Source organism: Fundulus heteroclitus, unplaced genomic scaffold (assembly GCF_011125445.2).
Source record: "Fundulus heteroclitus isolate FHET01 unplaced genomic scaffold, MU-UCD_Fhet_4.1 scaffold_58, whole genome shotgun sequence".
NCBI lineage: Eukaryota > Metazoa > Chordata > Actinopteri > Cyprinodontiformes > Fundulidae > Fundulus > Fundulus heteroclitus.
This window is the reverse complement of record NW_023397011.1, coordinates 2223292-2233166: the sequence shown is the minus strand read 5'-3', so window position 1 is coordinate 2233166 and position 9875 is coordinate 2223292. Positions and strand designations below refer to the sequence as shown.

General features: G+C 36.2%; 1 long non-coding RNA gene across 1 annotated transcript; it reads left to right on the top strand.

Moving 5' to 3' along the window:
- The first annotated feature begins 793 nt into the window (after positions 1 to 793).
- On the top strand, positions 794 to 9821 carry LOC118561191. The gene is made up of 5 exons (XR_004929853.1): positions 794 to 872; positions 8346 to 8453; positions 8579 to 8811; positions 8905 to 9023; positions 9278 to 9821. It is a non-coding gene; the product is annotated as an uncharacterized LOC118561191 (long non-coding RNA).
- The last annotated feature ends 54 nt before the right edge of the window (positions 9822 to 9875 follow it).

Here is a 9875-nt window from a genome sequence, read left to right as displayed (position 1 = left end):
CTCTTCTATTTTAGCGCCCAAATCGTCTGAATCATGTTAAATATGAATTTCACTGAGTTTAAACAGTGTTCTGCTGTTAATAATGACCGGGCACATAGAATGTTCATTTGCAGCATATTTGGCATCAAATTTCTGCCTTTCTGAGCTGTGAGAAGTGAATTATAACCATTACATTCTTTCAGGTGTCAGAAGGACCAAATTAGGTCTCCCCACAAGGTGTAAGCAGTGTTTCCACACACCTTAGCTGTTGGACAGCTCTCTTCTGTTTTTGCGCCCAAATCGTCTGAATCATGTTAAATATGAATTTCACTGAGTTTAAACAGTGTTCTGCTGTTAATAATGACCGGGCACATAGAATGTTCATTTGCAGCATATTTGGCATCAGATTTCTGCCTTTCTGAGCTGTGAGAAGTAAATTATAACCATTACATTCTTTCAGTGGCCTTTTGCATTAGAGTAGCAAAAAAGACTTTCGTTGTTTTGTTTTTGTTTTTGTTTTCTGAAGAAAAAAATTAGAAGTTCAACACTTTTTGATTAAATAACTTTTTTTTAAAGAGAAAAAAGTTTTAAAGTTCAATTTTTTTTGATTGAATCATTTTTTTTTTAAGTGAAAAAAGTTTTTTATTTCAGATTTTTTCGTTTGAATCACTTTTTTTTTTTTGAAGCTCAAAAAGTTTTGAAGTTAAAATTTTTTCGATTGAATCATTTTGGAACAAACATACCGTGGTGGGCGGGTGCTTCTCTATTGGTCAGACATGTTTGATTGACAAATGTCTACACCAACGACGTCTTTCTGACAAAGAAGTCTTGTTCGGCACTCCCCAGGCCAGAAAGCTTTTTACCAGCAAGAGGGAACAGCGGTGAAGTTGTCGGTAAGTAGATAAAACAGGTTGAAAATAATTGGTGTCATGTTATTAGCCTATTCTGTTGATATTTACAATAAATTGTACGCTTACTAACTTTGTTCACGTTGAGGAATGTTTGTAATGGTGTGAGGTTAGATGTCTAAATATTTTCAGACAGGCAAGCAAAGTGGGCGAACCTATGGCCCCCACACAGCAGCTTGATATGTGCTAGCTAGAGCATAGACATAATATAAGAGTAGACGCGTCATTGGGCGGGTTCTGCCTATGCTGCGATGCGTCAGAGCGTCCGCCATCTTAAATGTGGCAAATCTGCAGTTACTCAGTCACTTAAACAGTATCAGAGGGACTTTAATCTCAGAATATACTTTGTATTCGTAGTATTTCTTTTTTGTAATATTACAAGTTTATTTTCGTATCCCTTTAGCTTCATTCTCCTGAATTTATTCTAAAGAATAAAATAATTAAAATAATCTAACCTGGCCCTATTACTCCAGGAGTGAAATAATTCTGCAAACTGTGATTATTCTGGAAATGTTCCCCCTTAATTCTCATAATATGATGTTTTTATCATAACATTATCACTTTTGTGTTTGTTAGTTTATTTTTACTTTAGGACTTTTTTTTCCTCATATTATTAATTTTACCTCTTTAATACTCACCCAAAAAGTCTGTTCCTAAAGGTTCACATGTGACACGGGTTTATGAAATAATGAAGACCACAATGTTTAGATTTAACAAATTTATCCTTATATTCATAACACATAAACACACACACACATATATGCGTGTGTGTGTGTGTGTATTTATTGCAGCACAGGAATGAGGCATCTTTTCTGATTCACGTTCACAATAACAGAACTCGACTTTTTTCTGCCACATACAATATGGCGGTGACGTTGACGTGCGAACCTGCGCCCTATGACGCGTCTACGTATATGATGTCTATGAGCTAGAGCCATAGACATATATAAAGATTTATATTAGGATTCAAGATGGTGGCCGGACCAATCGCTGTGTGATTTAGCTGAGACGCAGATTTCAATCTTCACTCCTCCTTGCTAACATTATGCTCTCTTTTTGAGCCAGGAATGTTTATAACTCCTAACTTCTATTTTCTGCTCTACTCAACCTGATCAAGAGTGTCATTTTTGCTAAGACTGCGTTCAAGCACGTCGTCGAGCTAGCAGCTAACAAGCTAACTTCTGAATTCAACGGTTATCTTCCAGAACCTATCGATACTGCGATGCAACGGTTGGAGCACGGCTTTAAAAGGAAAGAGAAGGGGAAAACTAAAACTACAACTATAGTCTTGCACGAAGACACGATGTCATCGGCTGCAACCAGTGGTCCCAAGATTTGCTCTCCATCGGATCCAGCTGCAGGTGTCTCTGCCTCCGATCACAACTATATAGGTTCCCTGGACAGACAGAGCCCTGATCTATCTCCTCTACCGGATTCTGACCCAGATACCCCTGCTAAACCAGAGGAAAAGAAGCTAAAAGGTGACTTGTCTCTCTGTCAACTGCAAGACAACATTGTTAAGATAATCAATGATCGCTCTGATAAGCTAGAAAATATGGTCACCCTTAACACCGTTAGCATCGATGCTCTGAAGAAGTCAATTGACTTCATATTTACGGAAGTCGAAACGTTGAAGTCTGACATGAAAACTATGAGCTCCATATCCAAGAACACTGTACAGAAACTATCTGAAGTAGAAATGAGAATAAATGAAACGGAGTGATATCAGCGTAGATGGAATTTAAGGCTACACGGAATCCCAGAGGATAAACATGAGAACATCAGAACCAAAGTTAGCGACATCTGCTGTGCCGTTGTTGGAGAGAACCAGGTAAAGATAAAAGAACATATTGATATCGCTCATCGTCTGGGTCGTTTCAACGATCAGCAGAGGGCGCCGAGAACCACTATGATCCGATTCACCAACAGAACATCCCGCGACCTGGTGTGGAAAATGGCTAAAACCAGCAGCTATCTGAAGGAAAACAGGCTGAGATTTACGGAGGATCTCACCACAGCTGACAAAGCTCTGCGTGAAAATCTGTGGCCATTAATTGAGGCAGCCAGGAAGGAAGGAAAAAAGGCCCACTTTGCTGGAGTCCGAGTGATCATTGAAGGAAAAGAAGTCAAGTCACCGCTACCCTCAACTGGACAGAAATTCAGTCCTGTCCTAATGGACACTACAAGCCCTTCATAAGTAAGATCTCAGGTTCTGCTCAGATGGTCACCTACAGAACCTACACATTAATATTTGGCTTCCTTTCTATTTTCTAATCCTTGGAAGCAGTTTATCTATTCATTTGCATCATCTTAATTCACTCCACGGTTTAAGAATTGGCTATATGTTTGTTATTGAATTCTGGTTGACTGTGCTCTGCTGAATGTGTTTAAGTGTTGGGTGCCTCAGCGTTTCAGCACCTTTACATCAATTTGAGTTTATTGTCCTTTCTAGTTAATGCAGCCATATTGTTCCAAACTGCAGGCTTCTCCTAGATGTTTTGACATGCTGAGTCACTTCAGCTCCAATCAGTTCATGGTTTAAATCCCACCATTCGGGATCTGAAGATTGTTTTCTGTGTTCACTTCTCCTATATTGTCCCTTTCAATCTTCTCATTAAATGCCAGGGGTTTAAGAGAAAATGTTAAAAGAAAAGCTTTATTTTTATTTGCAAAACAACAAAAGTCTGATTTTTGTTTTTTTCAAGAATCACATAGTGTAAGAAATGATGCATCCTTTTGGAAAACTCAATGGGGAAATGATTTATGGTTTTCTCATGGCTCAGAAAGGTCAGCAGGGGTCACTATTTTAAAAAACAAATTTAATGGTTCTGTTCTACACTCAGAAAGTGATCCTAATGGCCACTATATAATATTAATCCTGAATGTCAACAACAACATTATCCTTCTTGCCAATATATATGGATATAATTCAAAACCTGAAAATGATTTCTTACTTGATGGATTAGAATCTAGTTTTCTACACTGGTTATCAAAATACCCAAATGCTCTGATTTTAATGGGAGGGGATTTCAACATTGCTTTGAATAGCTCCTTAGACCGATGGCCTCCGAATGTTAATAATACTTCTTCTGTTAACTTGTCCTCCTTTATAAAAAAATTTAATCTCATAGATATATGGAGAGTCAAAAATCCAAGTTCTAGAGATTATACCTGGTCTAATAAGAATTGCACGTTAATGTCTCGCATAGATTACTGGTTAGTTTCTGATTACTTGGATAAGAATAACGTTAATCCTAGAATATTAATAACACCTTTAACCGATCATAAAGCAATATCATTGATTGCCTCACTCAGTCCTCACATTTCTCCCACATTCAAAAGGTATTATTGGAAACTTAACAATTCTATCTTAACAAATGAATTAATAATTAATAAAGTAAATTCATTAATAAACCATTTCTGGAAAAAAGCCTTAATTGATAACAATTTCACTAGAAATTGGGAACTCCTTAAATTTGAGGTTTCACAATATTTCAGAGAATTTAGTGCTTCTCTATCTAAATCCAGGAAAGATGAAGAAACAAATGTAATATCCAGAATAACTGCAATTACTCAAATCTTACCTGAAAATTTATCTGAAAATGATTTAAAGGATTTAACCATTCAACAGAACAAATTAAATGAAATATACAGAAGGAAAGCAGAGGGGGCCTTTGTGAGATCGAGGGGAAAATGGCTGGAGAAAGGGGAACAAAACACTGCATATTTCTTTCAATTAGAAAAAGCCCGTGGTCAATTCAACTCAATTCAAAAACTTAACATTAACAACTTTATCACTGATGATCCCAAAACAATAGCAGGGTATTGCTCCACTTTTTACAGTGAGTTGTATGAATCACAATACAATAAATCTGAATCTGAAACTTTCTTTACATATCTTACTGAAACTAAATCAATTAATGATGACCAAAGAGATATATGTGATAGCCCCCTTTCTCCTGCTGAAGTCCTGTCTGCCATCAAGCACCTAAAACTCAATAAATCTCCAGGAGTTGATGGCCTAACTTCAGAGTTTTACATCACCTTTGCAGATCAACTGGCCCCGTTCCTCCACCGGCTGTTTGCAGAAAGCATCCATAACCAAACCCTTCCTCCTACTCTGTGTCAAGGCCTTCTGACTTTAATTCCTAAACCTAAAAAAGACCCCCTTCTGATCGATAAACTGGCGTCCGATCTGCCTTCTTAACAATGACTATAAAATACTAGCTCGAATTTTTGCGATGAGGATGAAAAGTGCTCTTAACCTTATAATTGATGAAACTCAAAATGGTTTCATGACACAAAGACATATAGCTAACAACATCAGGCTAGTGTTGGATCTGATTGACTATGCAGATTTGTGTCATGATGACAGCCTTATATTATTTTTAGATTTCCGTAAAGCTTTTGACACCATTGAACATAATTTTATTTTCAAAACATTAGAGAAATTTGGTTTTGGCCCTTACTTTTGTGCAGCAATCAAAACCTTGTATAAAAATGCTAATTGTTCAATCAAGCTTCATACTGGTACCTCTCCCAGATTCGATCTTAAGCGAGGAGTGAGGCAAGGTTGCCCGGTGTCCCCATACCTCTTTTTGATCTGCTCTCAATTACTTACAGATTTCATTAAACTCAACCACTTGAAAGGTATCACTATTGCTGAAAAAGAGATTATAATTAGTCAATTAGCTGACGATACCACTTTATTCTTAAAAGATGCTTCTCAGATTTCTTTAGCAATTAATACAGTTGAGAAATTTTCTAGAGCGTCTGGACTCTACCTTAACATTGGTAAATGTGAACTTTTAGCCCTTAAAAATTGTAACACATCCTCCATCTATAATATTCCTGTAAAAGACTCTGTCACCTATCTCGGCATAAAGATCAACAAAGATCAAATATCTAGAAATGCTCTGAATTTTAACCCTATTATAGAAAATGTACAAAAGAAACTCAATTCTTGGCTCCAAAGAGATTTATCAATTCAAGGAAGAATTTTATTAGCAAAAGCAGAAGGTATCTCCCGTTTAACTTATCCAGCTTTGTCTCTTTCTGTAAATAAACAAACATCTGACATCATTGATAAAATGCTTTACAGATTTGTATGGAAAAATAGAATTCATTATATCAGGAAATCAGTTTTAATGAACTCATTGGAACTTGGTGGCCTCAATTTTCTTGATTTTTCGACCTTAAACAATACATTCAAAATAAATTGGATTAAACAGTTTCTTAAAAATTCATCCTCAATCTGGAATTTTATACCAAACTATTTATTCTCAAAACTTGGTGGCCTTAAATTTATTCTTCTTTGCAACTACAACATTGAAAAACTCCCTATAAAGTTATCTAATTTCCACAAACAAATGCTTCTGTCCTGGTCTCTAATTTACAAACACAATTTTTCGCCCCATCGCTATCATATTTGGAACAATGGAGACATTTTGTACAAACATAAATCTTTGTTCTTGGAAAATTGGTTCAAACATGGAATCATTTTAGTTCAGCAGCTTTTCAGTCCTGATGGAGTCTTAATGTCATATTCTGAACTTCTAGAAAAGTTTGGTCTCCCCATACCTCCTAAAGAATATGCACTTGTTTTTGACGCCATCCCTTCTGGTGTCATAATGCTTTTTAAATCTTCTAGAACTTCTGTTCTGACTCCACCGGATCTGGACCCTGCTAACACTAATGTTGGTCAAATCTGTTTTTCTACTATAAAACGAAAGAACAACCGTGATATACGTGCCTTATTCCAGAAGGACATTGTCTCTGCTCCAAATGCTATTTCGTATTGGAATACCTTTGCCTCCAACCTGGACTGGGGAAAAATCTGGTGTCTTCCATCTAAATATTTGATTATTAATAAGATCAAAGAAGTATCTTTTAAGATTATCCATCGTTTTTATCCCTGTAAATTTTTCCTGCAACGATACAAAAAAGACATTGACACAAACTGTTCATTCTGCCAACTCCATGAAGAAGATCTCTGTCATTTATTCTGGTCATGTAATTTCTCATATATTTTCTGGCAAGATATTTGTACATTTATTTCCCAAACAATTCTTGATGGCTTTTCTCTTAACTATATAAATGTGTTGTTTGGATTCTTCTCTTATCCCACTAATAAAACTAAACATTTTTATATTATCAATCTAATTTTATTTGTTGCCAAATATCATATACATAAATCTAAATTTTCAAATCAGAAACCTCGCTTTGCAGCCTTTAGAGAGGAATTCAAACAATATATTAGATCTCTCGAATATTCAAAAAATAGAAAAGCCATTAAGACAATGGATTTGTGCTCTTACTTTAATGTCTTTCTGAGTTAATTTTTCATTTATTTATTGGCTTTTCGATTTGTTTGTGCTTGATATGTAACACCCTGGCATTACTGTCTTGTCTGTTTTATTACTCATTTGTATTGTTAATTTTGCTTGTTTGTAAACCCCTTTATTATCAATAAAAAAAAAAAATAAAGATTTATATTATTATTATTATCTTATATTATGTCTATGTCTATGGCTAGAGCTACTGTGTTGAGTAAAGTGGCCACCGCGCTGCCTGTTTTGTAGATGCTTTTATCTTGAGAGCGGGATAGGTTGCTTAAGCTGCTGTTAGTCGAGGTGCATGCGTCCCTCTCCCCCCTCCCCCCATACATTTACCGCTGGGTCCGGTGTCGGCCAAGTGCCATGTACTGTGCAGGGTATGGCAGGCCGTTTTAACATTTATTAGCTTGACTGAATATGAATTTCAGACATCTCAAATACGGAATAAGATTTTTGCACTTAAAATAATAACAGTTCATCTACATCATCTTATTTCAAGTGCAGAATAGCTAATAACCTTCTTTTAGGGGTAAGAATACTCATTCCATTGGCAAATAGTCTTATTTAGCTGCTCAAATCAAGGAAGAATACACTGATTTCAAGAAAGTTTTACTCACTTTTAGTTCCCTTTTTGCAGTGCTAAAGTCTTGACTTAATGTGTATTTCAGATATCTCCAACAGAATTCTTGCTATCTAAAGTGGAAACTTTAGATATCTTAAATATAATTATTTATAGTAGAAATTACATCACTTTTCCCATTTATGTGTAGTGGGATTTTACTTTCGGATATCTAAAATAACTTTCTTCCTATCTAAAATAAACTTTCTGGATGTGTGAAAACTAATCCTGGATCTCCATAATCCATTTTTTACCGGTCATAGTTTTTATTTCAGATATCAAAAATCAATGATCAAAAGTTTTGAAACCAATATGTAAGACATCCAACTTTGTAAATTCCGCTTTCTGTCCGTCAATTTGCGTTGGTAGTAATTGACAGAATTGCAAGAAAAGGGCATGAAACTGAGCGAGCCCTTAGCCAGGGAATGTGTAGCGACAGAGAGCGACGTTCAATAGAAAGTTGTGTAAGAAACCTTCACAGAATTGAACATTTATTGTCTACAGAAACCTACAATGAACAGTAAAGCAGTTTGACTGAGGTTGGAGTGCTAGCAATAGCTCATTTCCATCGAACCGAGGATCGTCGTTTCTTCATAAGGCGGGTTAGTTCAGGTAAGTCCTCACAAACAAAATTTCTGTTCTTTTTTTTTATTAATTGATTTCTATTTTATTTTTTTGCTGTTAAAGATTGGGTTGTCTTCTGTATAAAATGTAATACTTAACATTTGTTTTCCTAGGGCGGAGTGGCAGACTATCTGTTGTTACCAGAGAGCACATAGACGTCCTTATGAAGCAAGAACATACAATAAAAAAAAAGGCAAAAATGATGGGATGTTCCTCGTCGTTTTTGAACAACAAATCAAAGCTGGTGGACCTACACATAAGAGGAAGACTGTCTGCCTTAGATGACAATCAGCTGCAAGAGCGTGTGAGCACATTGCAGGACCAGTATCCAAACTCTGGGAATGAGGTTTGTCTTTTCTACAGAAAATTGATATTTAAGTTGGATCCGCTTGTGAGAGTATTTTTTAATCATTAATGCTTTCATGTTTGTATTTTTCAGATGATGAGGGTGCTGCTTCGTGCTCAAGATGTGATTGTCACACGGGCCAGGGTACGCTAAATGTTGGGAAGGACAAACCTGACATCTGCTGCAAGAAGGTGGAGTCGGACTGTTGCAAGGTGGGCTTACCATATGCCGTACCCCAACAGTTTGTGGCATATTTATTTTTATATATATATATATCAGTGTTTCCCGCAGCGCTATCTTGCTGATATACTAATTCAATTATTCATAATTTCAGCAAAAAATGTTGAAACCATTGATTTTATTTCTAATACGGGTTTTCTGATCATTATCGTATATTCTCTCCAGGTAGGGGGTTGTATCCTTATTTTAAGTACTAATTTTTTTTTGTGTTGTTTCAACTTTCTAGATGGGGCTTTGTGATACATGGTGCCATCGATGGACACTCGTGTGGGATTACCTCAGCTGCTGTATAAACAATAGGGCAACAACAGTACTCTGTCAGTTTTTGAAAGCAACATCTTACTATGGACTACCATCAAGAGTCAGATCAGACCATGGGGATGAAAACATGCTGCTTGCTTTATGCATGCATCTAGTTCAAGGGCTGGAACACAGAGGCTTCATAACAGGACAATCAGTTCATAATCAGCGCATAGAACACCTTTGGCAGGATGTATTTTTGCATGTGCTGCAGCATTTCTACCATACATTCTACTGTCTGGAGGACACGGAGAATCTTAACCCAGATAATGATATCCACATACTTTCTTTACATATTGTATATCCACCTGAGATTCAAAGGAGGCTGGAACAGTTCAGACAGGCTTGGTACCACCATGGTTTGCCCACAGAAAGTAATCACACAGCAGCTCGTCTGTAATTCTGATGCAGAATACATTTGACAATTATTGACATTTAATCATTCTTTTGCACATTGCCATTATCACTTTATTTTAAATCTGTAAATATTTATTTATATATATATATATATATATATATTTCTT